The sequence below is a fragment of the Ipomoea nil genome, unplaced genomic scaffold, assembly GCF_001879475.1.
Source record: "Ipomoea nil cultivar Tokyo-kokei standard unplaced genomic scaffold, Asagao_1.1 scaffold0761, whole genome shotgun sequence".
Taxonomy (NCBI): domain Eukaryota; kingdom Viridiplantae; phylum Streptophyta; class Magnoliopsida; order Solanales; family Convolvulaceae; genus Ipomoea; species Ipomoea nil.
The window spans coordinates 186,283-205,000 of NW_017617189.1; the positions used below are offsets into that span (position 1 = coordinate 186,283).

At 42.3% G+C, this 18,718-nt stretch overlaps 1 long non-coding RNA gene across 1 annotated transcript in view; it reads left to right on the top strand.

The window, feature by feature from the left end:
- The first annotated feature begins 16,407 nt into the window (after window positions 1–16,407).
- Window positions 16,408–18,718, top strand: part of LOC109176870 — a 9,587-nt gene continuing 7,276 nt past the window's right edge. Inside the window, exons 1-2 of the long non-coding RNA XR_002053475.1 lie at window positions 16,408–16,421; window positions 18,008–18,013. This is a non-coding gene — a long non-coding RNA (uncharacterized LOC109176870). The remainder of the gene's footprint in view (window positions 16,422–18,007; window positions 18,014–18,718) is intronic.

The window sequence follows — 18,718 nt, forward strand, 5'->3', positions numbered from 1 at the left end:
ATGAAACATGTAGGGAAAAAAGCTATCACTACAAAATATCAACAGGCGCGTGCAAGGTCAAGAGTTCATAGTAAAACTAAGATCCTAGTCATATACACAACTAAGCAAATCCACAGCTTCCTACATTATAATCTCATTGCATGACGATGTCATCTATGCTACCATTAGTAACTCAGTTGCAAATAACATACTATCAACAAAAAAAAAAGTGGACAAATAGTGAAGATGAAGACAATGCCAATGCTAATCAAAAGAGAATTAAGAAGACTTAAAAAAATTCAAACCAAAAGTAGTATTTATTTAAACTATCATTTTTAACCTAAATACTTAGACTATCGATTTTACAAAGTTGCAAACTTTTAATCTACTGGCAATTATAAAGAAGCTCCTATATTTATCTTGCATTCATATATTTTGAATTACATATTTAAATAAACAAATTTGACATTCAATTACCCACGTATGAACTTCTCCTATATAATCTTGCATTGATATATTTTGAAATATTTATTTAAATATAAACATTGGGCATTAGTCCATTCGCGCAATGCGCGTGTAAAACTAGTTCTTTTAATATCTGTCAATGATCTATATGCTTGTAATTTGAGATGTCTTATTGCAAATGGAAAATTAAAATTGCAATTGTGGTTGCCATTACTCCCGTTTTTATTTATTTTATTTAAGAAAATAGATGATGGAGAAAATTAACCAGGGGGTCCGAATTAATTAACCTGATTAAATCCAGTTGTTATGACAAGCATAGGATTGAATGAATGTAACACTATAAAAAAACGTGAAAATAGCGACGGAAAATTCCGTCGCTACAAAGGGAAAAATCCGTCGCTAATCGCTTTAGCGACGGATTAGCGACGAAATCGATCCGTAGCTAAAAGTGGCATCGCTAAGATTTTGCGAGGCAATTTTTTTCCGTCGCTAATTTTAGCGATGGATCTTTCCGTAGCTAAACTTAAAAATATACGTCGCTAATTTCCTTTCCAAGATGATTTGAATGATTAAATTTGTAAGGGAATAGTGACGGAATATTCCGTCGCTAAATTTAACAACGAATATTCCGTCGCTATTTTGATTGAAAGGAGCAAAACAGTAAAATGCATTAATATACTTGAAAGAACTGTAGATTGAAAGAATTGTGTATAGCTGCTAATATACTTACATTGAAATTTGAGAAGAGAAGAAAAAAATCCTTACAACTAACCTGAATTTGGGAAATGTCAAAGTGAACAGCAAGCGAGGCTCTAAACTGAGGAGACACGGAGGTGATGACTGCTTTGCGCCTTTGCCTTTGTATCTAGGCTCTGCGTCTCAAGCATAATTGTCTCTGCCAATGTAATGCATCCGCTGCAGTCAATAAATTAGACTAAGCACCTTAAACCAAGATACTTGAATTTCCAAGCTTCAACTTGAACAAACTGAAACATTGTTCAAGCATCCAGTGTATAAGGAAGAAAGAAATACACGAGGATTAATCTTCAAAGGAACACCTCTACCACTTCTAAAACCAAAAATATCCGGGATGAGAAATTCTAAACTAGAACCCATAGCCATTTATAGTACTTATTTCAAATATATTACCAAGATTGTAACCAAGTTATTCCTAAAATCAGAAGCTATTCGGCCCATGACCTACATTGTCATTAAGCTGTGAAGTTCAAGGCTCTAATGAGCATATATTGAGGTTACTTTGTTGCTCACATTATTTTCTGCTCTTGCTAAAATTAATTCCAAATCAAGAAGAAGAAGATAACAGACATCCTAATTAACACATTCAAAGGCATATAAATTAGTATTTTAGAATACCTTTCATCCATAATCATATACAGATCATTATTAAGCTCATAACACATGATAAAAAAGCTCTATCCACTTCAACACCTTAAAACCCCTAAAACAAATTTACAAACACATCTCTCCCCTAAAATAACATACAAATGATTAGAAAAAGGAAGAAAGCGAGGGGTTGTAAATACCTGCAGGCTAAGCAGTCCTTGAGAGGAATTTTAACAGGTCAAAAAGTAAATGAACATAAATAAAGCTAAAAATTCAAAGCAATATAGTGCAAATTTTTTCCATTACTTGAAAACATATAAATACACATGGGAGACTATAAATTTAAAGCATGTGAAACCAAAGTGTCTTCTTCTGGCCATTTTATTAGCAAATACAACCCCTAAAACTCATAACCAGATAGAAAAATCACTTGTTAATGCTTTATCTCACTTAATTCAGATCAGAAATCGTCAAACTATATTCCAAACAATAACACAGAAAGGGAATTATGGTTTAAGCGATGGAACTTACCCCCATTGAATAGTAAGTGATTCGTAATCTCAATACTCCCTAGGGAGAACCACATTGGTGTCTGCATAAATTCGAGATCTGGACATAGCTTTCGAGCGAATCCCTGTCACAGAGAAGCAAAAGAACCCGATCGACGAGGTGCGACTACTTGCGGCTGAGGAGGGTGGCAGGGGACGTAGACAGACCTAAACCCACAAAAAATTACCCAAGGTATGCACTAGGTTAGGAATTTAGGATTATTATAATCCACAAGTTAAACATACCGACGGATTTTGAATCGGTCGCTAAATTAAAAAATAACTTTTAACCGTGTAAAAAATAGCGAGGGATTTAAAACTTCGTCGCTAAATTATAAATATAAATTTTGGCCGGGTAAAGTTTCGCGACAGATTCTATAATCCGTCGCTATATAACGACGGATTTAAAAATCCGTCGTTAAATTATAACAATTATAATTTTTACAATCTTTAGAGTTAGTCCACGAATAATTCATCGTTAATCCGTCGCTAATTCGTCGTTATATTTTGCGCCAAACTTTGCCGCTAAGATTAGCTACATATTTAACGACGAAAATATTTCATCGCAATATTCATCGTAAATTCATCGCTAATCAGTCGCTAAATGTTCATTTACTCAAAAAATTAAAATCTTTCGCTATTCTGTCGTTATTCCATCGCTACATCAGCAACGGAAATTTTCCATCGCTAAATCCGTCGCTATATGGGCGTTTTTTTGTAGTGTATAAATGATGAATATAGCGATATTAAGGAACTAATATTGATATGACTATAAGTTACGGGGACAAATGTCGTATTAATCGAGTGTGAAATGTTATTACAAATATAGGGATTGTGTAATAACAAGACAAAGTGGAAGATAAAGACAAGTTATGTCTCAATAGGACATAAATGAGGGTTTTTATACCCAACTTCGCCATAACAATCCCGGAGAAAATGGTGGGGGGTCATCTCAACCGCCTTGGACCGCAACTGGCACCGCACGACCCGGGTAAAGTTTCGCGACGAATTCTTTAATTCGTCGCTATATAACGACGGATTTAAAAATCCGTCGTTAAATTATAACAATTATAATTTTTACAATCTTTAGAGTTAGTCCACGAATAATTCATCGTTAATCCGTCGCTAATTCGTCGTTATATTTTGCGCCAAACTTTGCCGCTAAGATTAGCTACATATTTAACGACGAAAATATTTCATCGCAATATTCATCGTAAATTCATCGCTAATCAGTCGTTAAATGTTCATTTACTCAAAAAATTAAAATCTTTCGCTATTCTGTCGTTATTCCATCGCTACATCAGCAACGGAAATTTTCCATCGCTAAATCCGTCGCTATATGGGCGTTTTTTTGTAGTGTATAAATGATGAATATAGCGATATTAAGGAACTAATATTGATATGACTATAAGTTACGGGGACAAATGTCGTATTAATCGAGTGTGAAATGTTATTACAAATATAGGGATTGTGTAATAACAAGACAAAGTGGAAGATAAAGACAAGTTATGTCTCAATAGGACATAAATGAGGGTTTTTATACCCAACTTCGCCATAACAATCCCGGAGAAAATGGTGGGGGGTCATCTCAACCGCCTTGGACCGCAACTGGCACCGCACGACCCGGGTAAAGTTTCGCGACGGATTCTTTAATTCGTCGCTATATAACGACGGATTTAAAAATCCGTCGTTAAATTATAACAATTATAATTTTTACAATCTTTAGAGTTAGTCCACGAATAATTCATTGTTAATCCGTCGCTAATTCGTCGTTATATTTTGCGCCAAACTTTGCCGCTAAGATTAGCTACATATTTAACGACGAAAATATTTCATCGCAATATTCATCGTAAATCCATCGCTAATCCGTCGCTAAATGTTCATTTACTCAAAAAATTAAAATCTTTCGCTATTCTGTCATTATTCCGTCGCTACATCAGCAACGAAAATTTTCCATCACTAAATCTGTCGCTATATGGGCGTTTTTTTGAAGTGTAAATGATGAATATAGCGATAATAAGGAACTAATATTGATATGACTATAAGTTACGGGGACAAATGTCGTATTAATCGAGTGTGAAATGTTATTACAAATATAGGGATTGTGTAATAACAAGACAAAGTGGAAGATAAAGACAAGTTATGTCTCAATAGGACATAAATGAGGGTTTTTATACCCAACTTCGCCATAACAATCCCGGAGAAAATGGGTGGGGGGTCATCTCAACCGCCTTGGACTGCAACTGGCACCGCAAGACCCGGACAATGCGAAGACTCGCCACTCGGCCGAGCACGGAGCTCGGCCAAGGGCTGACCTCGGCCTTGGGCTGACCTTGGCCGTGGGCTGACCATGCTAATGTGGTATGCTTTAGCCAACCACGTGACCAAGTGCGGGACTTGGTCATCCAGGTCGGCAGGATTCGGTTCCGGTGCACCGGGTCCATTTGTTTCTAAGGCTAGATTGTGCTGGGGTCTTGGAGTGGAAAAGACATTCTTAGGAGAAGATGTCGCGGCAAAAGTTAGCCCATTTCCCAAATCTGAAATCGAAGCCATGGGTATTATATCAGTGCCTAGGATTATGATCGACGCTAGGCCCATGCCACATAGACCTGCACCCATTAATCTCCACAGTAGTGCACAGGCGGCATCAAAAAGCAACCCGACCCTTCTAGCAGTCCCAGATAGATTGCCTCAAGTGACAGACTGGTTATCTCTACGAGCCTTCATCTATCAAATGCACACAGAGACAATGAGCGCAGTGTTAGATGCCATCCGGGGTCAGCAGGACCCGGGTGATGCCATTCCCCTAGTCATGACCAAGATGACCTCAGTTCGACACAGTCGAACTTACCTTTATCGAAAGGAGGAACTTTACCGATGAGCATTCTCCAGAGCTTGAATTGACTTGTGATTTTTACTGATTGTCTGGTTCTCGTGGATAAAACTCTAGGTACCTTATGCGTGGACCCTTTACTTTTTGAATTGCTTTATTTTTGCGACTGCTTTACTTTACTTGTTCTGAATTCTTTTTTTCTTTTTATGCAAGTCTTTACCTCTCTTTCAGTATGTCGTGAATAAGTGTTTGAACTCTCTTATCTTTTTAAGCCCATCTATCTACATGCTTAAATTTGTGCTTAAACAGGAACAGTAAGGATGATGTGTCATCCTTACACATTTCTATTTTAGCAAGTCTGAACCTTTGCCACTAACGCTTAATTGCCCATTTATGCTGTCCATAGACTGGGGGAACATATTCTTCATCAAAGATTGAGGAAATTCTCCTACAATGAAGGGGTTTTTTTTTTCTTTTCTCTATACCTTTTTCCAATTTTTGCTTTTAAAGTGTGGAAAGGTACTTTCCTGTGCTTATAGCTAGACTTTAATTCTTTGCATGCTTTGTTGTCCCTTAAGTCCCATTGCCTATTCCTAAAGTGTGGAAATGGAAAACCTCCTTAGATTAAGTTTTTGGGTGTGTTTGAACAATAATGGGCATCCCACACTGCACTTCTAAAGTGTGGAGAGGGAAACAAGGTTTCACTTTCATGCTCTTGTTCACACCTGTGCGTCCACAGTAAGGAACAGCAAGGACGATATTGTTTTAAAGTGTGGAAAGGGGTGCACTCTTTGTGCTTTTAGTTTTCAAAAGGAAATTTTTGGCATGCCTATGTGTAATCATTAGACAGTACATATGACTAGGGAAAGGAATGGAATTGGTTGCATCGTTTTGAAAATGTGTTTTATGATGCTTAGTCAGCTAAATTTTTGGAATAACTTTGAAATTTTTTCCTCTTACACCCTTAGAATTGTATAGGGCCCAATTAGGGTTATTTTTATTGCATCATTGTATGATAGTTCACCTCTTATTTTGCCTAGACCTTAGTAAACGATCCCTCGAAGTGGGAGTGTGCACTTTCCAACCTTGGAAAGATAAAACAGAGCAAGGTCGGAAATGAACAAAGCTCTTGGTTAGGTATGGAGCAAAAGGTGAGCCTTGTGGATAAAGAGAAAAAAAAATACCAAATGGAAAAAGTATGAGTGATAAAAGAAGGGGATTACAAAGAAAAAGGCAAAAACCGAAAATGGCTGCCCAACAAAAATATATGAGCGAAAGAGGGAGCCATTGCTTATGTCGGGATCACAAAAGTTTCCTCCGGGCTAAAACATAGAGATCTATGTTGAGGGGAATCGATCTTTGGCATTAGGGTGGAGGAAGATGAGAACCAGCGCTTAAGTCGGGACCATTAAAAGTTTCCCCGGGTTAAAACTCAGAGCTCTGTGCCGGAGGAAACTGGACATTGGCTTAAGGTTGGTGAGCGGTCCATACCAAACCTTTCACTTACTCTTCGTAGAGGGCCTTGGCGCTATAAGGCTGGATGTCGGTTGGGTCGTGCACATTGTTCCCACTAGTGTGGCTCGACTATAGACCTTAGTAAAATATAAGGTGAATTCCCAATTTTGGATTGCATGCATGAAGAAGTGGTGTTTAGAATAAGTCACCCTGTTTTGCTTAAATGTTTTTTTCCTTCTTAAGGGGACGGTTTTCTTAATTATTCCACGAGTTGTTTACTGGTGCATGATTTACACATTTTCAAATCAATTCAAGGAATTTCATTCTATGTTGGTCTAGCGCTTGTTCTTTTTAATGAAATACTTGGCATATCAAAAGTTTTTGTTTAAAAGCATCTTTTGAGCTTATCAGGTCTTAACTGTAAAAATTGCTTGGGGACAAGCAAACTAAAGGTGGAATCTTGTGATAAGCCTTAGTCATCCAGGTCGGCCGGATTCGGTTTCGGTGCCCCGGGTCCAATTGTAATTATTCCATCATCAGTCCCCACCCTCTGTGTAACACCCCGTGTTACGGCCCCTAAAACCAATTAATCATTTAATCAATTACCCAAAAGAAACGACTAAATTCCAATAATTAATTAAGAAAAGGCCCACCATAGTCCATGGGCCCTAATCCCTAAACCCAATCCCCTAATTCTAGAAGGAATAGAACTAACACTAATTAGGGACTCTTAGTATATAAATAGGGGGCATAGGAGGCACCTAGAACCCACACCACAATAATCCCTCACCATACAAGAAGTTCCAAGAATCCCCCTAGGAGAAATCAAGAAAGAAGGAATCTTAAAGAAAGACCCTTCATAGCCAAGGAAATTAATTAAGGCTAAGAGGTAACCCATGTCTCAACAAAACCTATTTTTCCTTGCTATAATTATCTTCTTTGGCCCCCTCTCTATCCTTGTGTCTTGATGAATCGTTTATGATATTGATGATATGTTCTTGATGATTGTGGGATGATTTTATGTGTGATCTTGATGATCTTGATGATGATAAGAGGTTCTTGATGATTATGTGATGTTCTTGATGAATCTTTATGTTTTGATGAATTAAAGAAGAACTATGATTTTATTGATTTGAATATGATTAGAGCCCTAGGTTAAAATTGGGAATTTCGTATTGTGTTATTCTTGATATAATTAGGTGGGATTTCGCATGTTCGGGTGTTGATTATGTTTAGAAGTCATGATAGGATATGTGCTATGAGATTCTTGCTTTTGATCCATTAATTGTCTACGTGGTGTCATCAATTGCGTTTAAAAGTGTCTAAGCATGGTTTCGGGTTCCACAACGGATCCCAGGACGTTTATTTTGGTAAAAAGTCAGTGGGGGTAGGTGGGGGTAGGGGGACCCGCCACTTACCCGCTGCCCGAAAAGGGCGTCGCCGGCGGGCAGGCGACTGCCTGCCGGGCACCCGCTGCCCGGAGACTGGTCGCCGGCGGGTGGCCTTCCACCCACCGGCTACCCGCTGGAAATTGTCCACTTCGGGACTCCAGCTTCCCCGTTTGATGTTTCCCTGACCCTCGTGGTGTCCCAACGGACTCCGTTTATCGTGCCTAAGTCTAGTTTGATGTTTCGGGTACCGTTCGTATGATAAATGAGTCTTATATATCGCATGCTAGTTGAATTGGTACCCCGTTGGCCTAGGTGAAAGAAGTATGAACCCCTTAGGATTATTCCTAGTATGTGAATGACCACGCATAGGTTTCTTTATACGTTTTCTCCCCTTTCCCAATGTGCTAATATGAGTTGCATGTGCTTGCTATGTGTTATGTGTGCATGATACCCCAATTTGGTTGCGATCAAATTGGTTATTCCTGAGCTGCAGTTCAGAAGCTGGCTGCGGTCAGAATTACACTCTTGGGTTGCGGTCCACCGTTTGGTTGCGATCAAACGTTTTTACATGAGCTGCGGTTCATATTCCTGGCTGCGGTCAGATGATCACTTTTGGGCTGTGGTCCACCATTTGGTTGCGATCAAACATTTTACATGAGCTGCGGTTCATATTCCTGGCTGCGGTCAGATGACTACTCTTGGGCTGCGGTCCACTGTTTGGTTGCGATCAAACATTATGATGAGCTGCGGTTCATCGGTCGGTTGTGATCGACCCCTTCGTATTGCGATACGAGGCAGGGTGCTGCGGGGCCGCGTCAGAGCTATATGCGCTGACCCTCATGTATGGGCATGCGATTGATCCTGTGGCGCCACCAAAGTGTGCTTGTGTGTGATAAGATACGAATTGGGATGATGATATGAATGAGATGAAGTGAATCTGTGACTATAGGATATATGCTAGTATCTTTATATGCTTGATTATAACTGTTGAATGTGCTTATCCCTATCTGTCGAGTCTATTCTTGGTTTTAAAACTAGTGTCTCCTAAGTATATATCTTCCTGCTTCAAAATGGTTTTGGTATATCTATATATATCTATCTATAATGTATTTCAACGCGTTGGAGTGGGTTACCAGCATCTCTCGCTGAACAGATATATTTGGCTTTCAGGCACAGAGGAGTAGACACTGGAGCGCGCTAGAGATTTGGAGCGTAGAGTAGATAGTTTCCCTTTCGGCCTGCGTTCCATGCTTATGTATTCACATTATTGAGGATATTAGTTAGTTAGCCTGTGCACCTGAGTTCTCTAGCTCAGGTGTGGCATAGCACCCCGTACTCTACTACATTATGTTTTGGGATTTAACGAGAATTTACCTTTATTATATAAGTTTCAAAAGCTTTAAAATTTCGGGGTGTTACACTCTGAGTTGCGAGAAACCGTTAATGAAAAAGAGTATTCCGATGTCGACCAAAAATTGCATAAAAAAATAATCCTTGCTTGGGAAGAATTCTTATCGCGATAGGAGTTTGACCGCGACAAGCAGTCTGATAGTGTGTGAATTTCAAACCCATCTCATCCTTATCTCTTCACAAATCCCCATCCTACTACAACTCTTTCTCTAACCTATATAAATAGCCTTGAGACTCCCAACACCCATTCTACACTTAAAGGCCACATCACCTCTCTTCCCCATACACTCTTCCTCTTCCCCATACATATTTGAATTTCAAAATGTCTCCAAACCTTCCTCCTTTTTTCTTTCTCCCCCCCCCCCCCTATATAAAAACTTCATTCTCCTCCCATCCTCCTCACACCACCACTTCGGCTGAGAACCATCACCATCGGAAAAGACTCCGCCTCCGCCTTTGTCGAGTCCGACCCTAACTCCAAACCCGCAGCAACTCCCTCTTGGGTTAGTGGTCCTTCCCTCCTTCTTTAGAGTTTCCTACGAATTTTGCTTTATTCCTCCGGACTTGTTTTATGCATTTGGTCCCCTTTGATCCTTATGAATGCCTCTTAAATTCCATTAATCCTTTAGATCTCCCCATGTCAAGTGGCGAGACCATTCCCTTAGACCAATTTCCATCCCCTCCCACCAAGGTTACCGCCACTTTTGTTAGGCCTTAAGAGGTGCACCCACCCTATATGTTAGTCCCTACCGCTCTTCCGGTTCCGTTTCGCCTAGATCGTCATACCGAGCTCGACCCCACCATCCCACACCAACTCGGGGCCAAGCTAGATGACTACGAGATCTCCGTCGCGCAGTCTTTGGTTGGACTAACCGCTAAGGTTCGGGCTCCTCCTTCTAGGGGGGGGGGGGGCATATCAGAGCCCCCTTCTCCTAGCTTCTTTGGTGTCCACCTCACTTCCCTAAATATGGGGCCTGCTTTTCCACTCCATTCCTTCGTGATAAAGGTCTTGAACTACTACCACAGAGCTTCAGGCCAACTAGTCCCTAACTCCCATATGATACTAGTTTCTTTTATCATTAGGTACAACTAAGTGGGCATACCTCCTTCTGTTGACCTCTTCCACCTCATTTTCAATGTGGGCGGATCGTTGGCTACCCAAAGCAAGGGCTTTGTGTATTTTTTTTTTTTTTTTGCCCGAGCTAGGATGAAGGTCTTAGAAGACATAAAAGGCTTCAACAAACATTGGAAACCCAAATTCGTCTTTGTGTCTACCGGTCCGTCCCTTCCCTTCCAAGTACCTTGGGGCGGGTATTTTCGCAAGCATAGGAGCCTTGTGGATACGGCCGAGCTTGCTAACCACTTTAGGTTGCTTGTAGGCGAGGAAGGAGGCCACATTAGCACAGACACTTTGGTTACTAAGGAAGCTTTGACCGGGCTCGGTTTTAGATGACGTCCTCCTCCTCCTCCACGGGTCGTAGTGACAAAGCTCTCTTCGGGGGAAGAGGATGACCTCATCGAGTTGCACGAGCCCCCGTCGCCGACCTCCACTACCGACTCCGAGCACCATGGTTCAAACCTTGTTCACTCTTCTCTTCTCGTAATGGCTTCACGTTTGGTACTTAACTTTTGTTTGTAACAGATATGACCGAGTCGTGTGCAGACATCGTTCGTCGCTTGAAAGGTCGTGGTGCGACTCGGGTCCCCTCCTTGCGTAGTCGAGACACAAGGACGGGCGAGACTAGCTGAGCTCCTCTAGCCGAGTGAGAAAAAGGACGGGCAATGTAACACCCCCTAAAACCATGCTATTTAAAGCCTTAAACATGCAGATATCTTAAACCAAAACACCAAACACAACGGAAGACTGAAAGAGGAAATATATAAAACAAAGGAGACGGGGTGATATGCCACGTTCACCCAAGGGTGAACGCACATGCTAAATCTGCATTGTTTAAAACCTACAACCATCAAAACAAAGTACTAAATCTAGATTGGCTCACAGACCACAAAACATAAGAGGGGAGCTATACTTGCTGGCACTAAACCACGCACTCGTCTAAGCATCACCTGAAAGAAGCATATAAAACATGGGACGACGCCCGGTCAGTGAATAATGCTGGTAACACACCAATACATGTGAAATATCATACATAGATAAGGTATAAGTTTGTAAAGCCATTTTCGAAACGGAATACATATATATAAGTCCAAAACCAAGAGTAATAGTCAACACAAGACTCAACACTCTCAACAAGAACACGGGAACACATCCCAAGGCTACAAAGAACAACAACGACACACAAGAAGTCTCAAGGTATAATCTATCATCACACAATAGATTAATACCAGACATGCATAACTCAAAGGAATAAAGACACAACAAATGGCAACACATTCCTTTGTGACTACACACGTCACAAGAAGAGAAGTCACAATAATGGCTACACAAGCCCTCGTGACATCACCCATCACGAGTTGATATGCCTTCCTTATGCCCGGTTCCAACCTTATGGCTACCCCCAACCTTATGTCTAGTTCCAACCTTTACCTCCAGGACCCCTGTACACCAAGTCCAACCTTATTCCTCTGGGAATCGTAGTTCCCCCTCAAACAGTCCCTCCAACAGAACCACCAATTTCATAGTACACGAGGGTACCGATCACACACACGGCAACACATGCCTCGGCAACACATGCTTCTCCCATAAACACGTGAACCTTACACAAAGGTCACAACTCCATAATCACGTCATGGCCACCACGAGGACCACTGCAATACCTTGGTGACTAGTTCCCATACCACTAATCGTGCAATCCAGGTAAAGCCACACACACATCACACCACAACAGGAATCAATCAACGGATCACAACGGAGATATGAAACCATACTCAATCAAGGAATGGATCACAGTCCAACAACAACAACGATGAATAACACAAGTTATCATCAACCCATAAGAAGGTACGAACAACACACACGCTAGCATTTAAACACCGAACTAGCATGCTTATCAAACGGGTAAACCAAACGTAGTTCCGAAGAACACACAAGACCCATCACGGTTCAACGAAACACAATGTTGAACAATTAGCACGATTCAAGACACCAAAGACCTACATGGATTCCTACCATATAGTTCTAGACATACGAAACATCAAGAAGACGCTCAAATAGTTCCACAAAAGAACATCGGGAAGTCAAAAGACCAAATACCGAGTCAAAAGAATCACGGGAAACAAATCCCCCAACAACCACATATGGTACCCCGCGGGTGGACCCACGGGTAGGCCCCTACCCGCGGTTCCACCCGCGGATACATAACCCACAAGCAACCTGTACCCCGCGGGTGGGCGACGGGTGGACCTCCTACCCGCCGTTCCGCCTACGGGTACACACCTGTACCAAAATAAATCTCTTCAGGGATTTTCATCTCCAAACTCAAATTCAAGTCTAAAACATGCCAAATCTTACCAAATACAACAAAATGACTTGAATCAAAGGAATAGCCAAGCAATGACATACAAGAACCCTAAACACAAGCTCTAGATATGCATTTTTAGAAGACAATGCATAAACACTCACATTTCATAGCAAAACACATGTAGAATCCAAGAAATATTCATATAGGTAAGCAAAATAGATTTTGTCGAGCATGGGTTACCTCTTGAAGACAAAAACCTTCTCTTAACACCTCACCAAGCTCCTAACAAAGCTCACCTTCCAAACCCACTTCAAGAACACACCAAAAGATCATAAAGATTCTATCTTTAATAAAAGACACCTAAGAAAACACTAAAAACACAAGATGAACATGGATCTTACCCTCCTAGATGCCCAAATGTATGAAAGGTAGAATCTTGGAGACAACTCTTGAAGTTTTGGCAAGGCTTCAATCTTGGCTTGGAAGAAAAGCTATCTACGTTTTTAAAGAGAAGGTGGAGCTAAAATTTGGAAAGTGTAAGGAAAGAAATGAGGGTGTTCTTATTAGGTTAGCTTACAATACTAACACAAGGTGAAAGGTCAAGAATACCCTTACTAACATGAAGAGGTGTAAGGAAACAAGGGAACTCCTTGCAAAGCTCAAGGTACAACTTTGACTATGGGGTTGACTAGTCAATTACTAGTCCCCGACTATTGAATTTCAGGAATTTAAGGAATTAAATTACAAATTGAAATAGGATTAATTACTTAATTAATCCCTTAATTGAATTTGGATTTCGGGGTGTCACAGGCAAGACTAGCCGAGCTCCTCCAGCGACTCGGTCCCCTCCTTGCATAGTCGAGACATAAGGCCGAGGTCGGCCTCCAATATGACTGACCTCAGGCCTCCAGCTCTAGTCCCACCGCCGCCTGCTCAGACCGCGCCGCTGAGATGGTCCGTCGACCTTCCTCCCTCAACTTCACTCATTAGTGGGGACCTTCCCACCAAGGCCATAGCACGGAGCTTTCTCCTATCTCGAGATGCGAACTTGTGCGAGGGCCATGCTGATTTCCGCCCCATACTAGATGTATGTGCTTCCTTGTGGTTTGACATTACTACTTAACCATGTTTCTCACCTTGTGACTTTATGCAAGCCTTCATTCGCTGCGTTGCCATGGGAGAGTTTTGGGGACCATTCAGGCTCGTCTGGAGACCGAGACGAAAGCTTGCCTGGAGGTGGAGTCCAGGCTATAGGAGCTGAGGGCGACATGTAAGGACTGGGAGAACAAGTATGCCCAACTAGCTGCTTTACGTGTCCGAGATCATAAGGCGCATGAGGAAGCCCTTACCGTGATGTTGTTGCGCTACTAGAGCTCCAAGGCCTTCAAGAAGGACGTGAAAACATACATTGATGAGTACGTGGAGGAGGTCTTTGTGAACCTGACGGTCCCCACCGCTGGGAAGAAGTGTGTAGTCTTAGAGGGGATGATGATATATGATGTGGTGGAACACATTATGTAGCACGAGATCTACTCTATTCTCCACCGGAGGGATGAGACTTTTGACCACGAGGCATGGGGTCTTCCCGCCGAGCTTGCGAACCCCGAGCTTCCCACCTAACCTATGGAGGAAGTAGACGCTAGGACTCGTCCGACCTCACCTTGCAACTTGGCCACCGGTCTTCTTTTCTGTGCGGACTTGCTTCCAGACCTCTTGCATGGCCCCTAGACTGACACCCCTTTGGACCAGATTCATATTGGGCCGTTTGACGTGGATGACCCCGTTCAGACGGCCTAGGAAGGGGGGGGGGTGTGGGCTCACCTCGTAAGACTTAGTCGCTTTAGCTTTTCTTTGCTTGATTGTGCACGTTAAATACTTGATGATTTTTGCTTATCATGTTGCGCAAACATCTTATTCTATTTTGCTCAAACTACTTCTTTTGGTCAATGACATTGATGGTTTATTTATGATTTCCTCCTTTTGTTTTTGATATGCCTATTTTCCTTACATGAATGATACTTGAGGTCTATAACTCTTTACATCATCCTAGCTCGACTTCGGGGTCAAAAACCTTGCGCAATCTTGAGCTACTAGCATCAATTGGACTTAGAATTTAAGGTGGGGAGCCTTGCTAAGGTGTAAATAGGGTCCTTAGCACCGTTCAAACACTTAAGTTAGACTCCCAAATTAAATCTTGCCGTAGAGGCCGGCAAAAAATTGTCAAAGGGGTCGGCTTAGAGGTTTGGCCGAGCTCGGCGACCAATAGGACGGTTTGGGAGGTCGGGCCGACCTCCTCGAACATATTTGTTGTGTGTTTGTTTTTCACCTTTTTTTTATGTGTTGTGCTTATTTGCTTGTTTTTCGTGCTTAGCCATTAGGTCGAAGTACTCATGCCTTTGACCCGTAGCTCATCCGTTCAGCGATAGGCGAGGCCGGATCTCATATCGCCCATAGGGTATAGCGGTTTTAAGTCGAAGTCATTCGACTTTGGACCCAAAAGCTCTTCCGTTCGGCGGTAGGCAAGGTCAGAACTTGTATCGCCCCTTGGGCATTAGCGGTTTTAGGTCGAAGTCATTTGACTTTAGACCCAAAAGCTCTTTCGTTCGACGATAGGCGAGGTCGGACCTCGTATCGCCCCTAGGGCTTTAGCGGTTTTAGGTCGAAGTCATTCGACTTCAGACCCAAAAGCTCTTCCATTCGACGATGAGCGAGGTCGGACCTCATATCGTCCCTAGGGCATTAGTGATTTTAGGCCGAAGTCATTCGACTTTGAACCCAAGAGGTCAGCCTAGACCGCGACCGTGAGGTTGGCCGGATTTTTATTGGGCCCAACCTCCCACTCTCCCCCTTTCAAATAGTAGTAAAACAAGTACTTAGTGATATTTTGCTACTTTATTACGAAAATAAAATAAGCTTATTACGAAAATAAAATAAGCCTTAAGGGGTCAGACCACCTTACAAAGTTATGTTACTGGTAGTATCAGAGCAAGTGTTCTGAGTTCCACACCTTCTCTATCACTTTGCCTTTCTGTGTCTTCAATTTGTAGCTATTGGGATAGACCACGGTTGTAACTACATACGGACCTTCCAATATTTTTGAAAACTTACCCCATCTTGAGGTCGACTTGCTTCTCGCCTCCTAAGGACGTAGTCGTCGACCTGGAAGTGTCGGGGTCGGACTTGCTTGTCGTGGTATACCTTGAGTTGGCGTTGATAATTCTCCGCATGGACCATGGCGCCCTACCTCTTATCGTCGATGAGGTGGAGGTCGGCTCTATGGTGCCCGTTGATGAGGTCAGGGTCATTGTATCACCCCGAAATTTTTCAACTTTTAAGACTTATATAATAAAGGTAAATTCTCATTAAATCCCAAAACATAATATAAAGAGTACGGGGTGCTATGCCACACCTGAGCTAGAGAACTCAGGTGCACAGGCTAACTAACTAATATCATCAATAATGTAAATGCATAAGCGTGGCACGCAGGCCGAAAGGGAAACTATCTACTTCTACGCTCCAAGACTCTAGCGCGCTCCAGTGTCTACTCCTCTGTGCCTGAAAGCCAAATATATCTGTTCAGCGAGAGATGCTGGTAACCCACTCCAACGCGTTGAAATACAATACATATAGGCATATATATAGATATAAGAAAAACCATTTCGAAGCATGAAGATATATCCTAAGAGACTCTAGCTTTTAAAACAGGGAATAGACTCGACAGATAGGGATAAGCACAGTCAACAGTCATATAATTCACAAGCATCGACAGATAGAGATAAGCATAGCCAATAGTCATAACCAAGCATATACGGTTTACTAGCATGTATCCTATGGTCACACTTTCATAACCTTCGTAACATCAAACCATCCATATCTCGTCACATAGCACACTTTGATGGCGCCACAGGACCAATCGCATGCCCATACATGAGGGTCAGCGTATATAGCTCTGACACGGCCCCGCAGCACACTGCCCCATATCGCAACACGGAGGGGTCGATCGCAACCGACCGATGAACCGCAGCTCATCATAATGTTTGATCGCAACCAAACAGTGGACCGCAGCCCAAGAATAGTCATCTGACCGCAGCCAGGAATATGAACCGCAGCTCATGTAAAACGTTTGATCGCAACCAAATTGGGGTATCATGCACACATAACACATAGCAAGCACATGCAACCCACATTAACACATTGGGATAAGGGGAGAAAACGTATAACGAAACCTATGCGTGGTCATCCACATACTAGGAACAATCCTAAGGGGTTCATACTCCTTTCACCTAGGCCAACGGGATACCAATTCCACTAGCATGCAACATATATACATATATAAGACTCGTTTATCCTACGAATGGCACCCGAAACATCAAACTAGACATTAGGCACGATAAACGGGGTCCGTTGGGACACCACGGGGGTTGGGGAAACATCAAACGGGGAAGCCTGGATCCCGAGGTGGGAAAATTTCCAGCGGGTAGCCGGTGGGTGGAGGGCCACCCGTCGGCTGCCCGCCGGCGACAAGTCTCCGAGCAGCGGGTGCCCGGTGGGCAGTCGCCTGCCCGCCGGCTGCCAGCTGCCGGCGACGTTCATTCTGGCCGCGGGTAGATGGCGGGTCCCCTACCCCCACCTACCCGCCCACTGACTCTTTTTCACAAGTAACGCCCCGGGAACCTGTGTGGAACCCGAAACCATGCTTAGACACCTTTAAACGCAATTGATGACAACACGTAGACAATTAACGGATCAAAAGCAAGAAACATACGGCACATATCCTATCATGCTTTCTAAACATAATTAACACCCAAACATGCGAATTCCCACCCAATATATCAAGAATAACACCACACGAGTTTCACGATACATCCTAGGGCTCTAATTATATTTAAATCATCAAGAACGTAATTCATCCTTTAATCATCAAGAACCAATCCAATTTATCAAGAACATCACACAATCATTAGGAATCTAGGTTTATCAAGAATATCACTCAATCATCAAGAATCTCTTTCCATCATCAAGATTATCAAGATTACCTAAGAAATCATAACATCAATTATCAAGATCACACCATCAATATCATAGACGAATCATCAATACACAAGAATGTAGAGGGATGCCTAGAGGGAGATCATAGCTAAGAAAATAGGTTTTGTTGAGACATGGGTTACCTCTTAGCCTTAGTTGATTTCCTTGGCTATAAAGGGTCTTTCTCTAAGTCTTTCTTCTTTCTTGATTTCTCCTAGGGGAATTCTTGGAATTCCTTGTGTGGTGAGAGATTATTGTGGTGGGGGGGTTCTAGGTGCCTCCTATGTCCCCTATTTATATATCTAAGAGTCCTAATTAGGGCCCAATTACTATAGGCTTGCTAACTCTATTCCTTTTAGGACTAGGGGTTTGGTTTTTAGAGATGAGGGCCCACGGACTATGGTGGGCCTTTTCCTAATTAATTATTGTAATTTAATTCTTTCTTTGGATAATTGGTTAAGTGATTAATTGGTTTTAGGGGCCGTAACACGGGGTGTTACAGTCATATTCCTCGACTCGGCGGGATGGTATTACCACCTTGGTAGGGCCACTGGCTTCAAAGCCGTAAGACAATGCGAAGGGGGTTTCACTTGTGGCCTTCCTTGGGTGGTGCGATATGCCCATAAGATAGCATCTAGCTCCTCCACCCAAGCTCCTCCAGCTGCTTTTATGTTCTTTTCCAGACCATCCACTATGGTCCGGTTAACATTCTCCACTTGCCCGTTCGCTTGCGGGTAAGCTACCGCCACACGACAATGGTTGATACACCATTGGTCACAAAATTGCTTAAACTCCCTATTGTCGAAGTAGCGCCCGTTGTCGGAAATAATCTAAATTGGAACT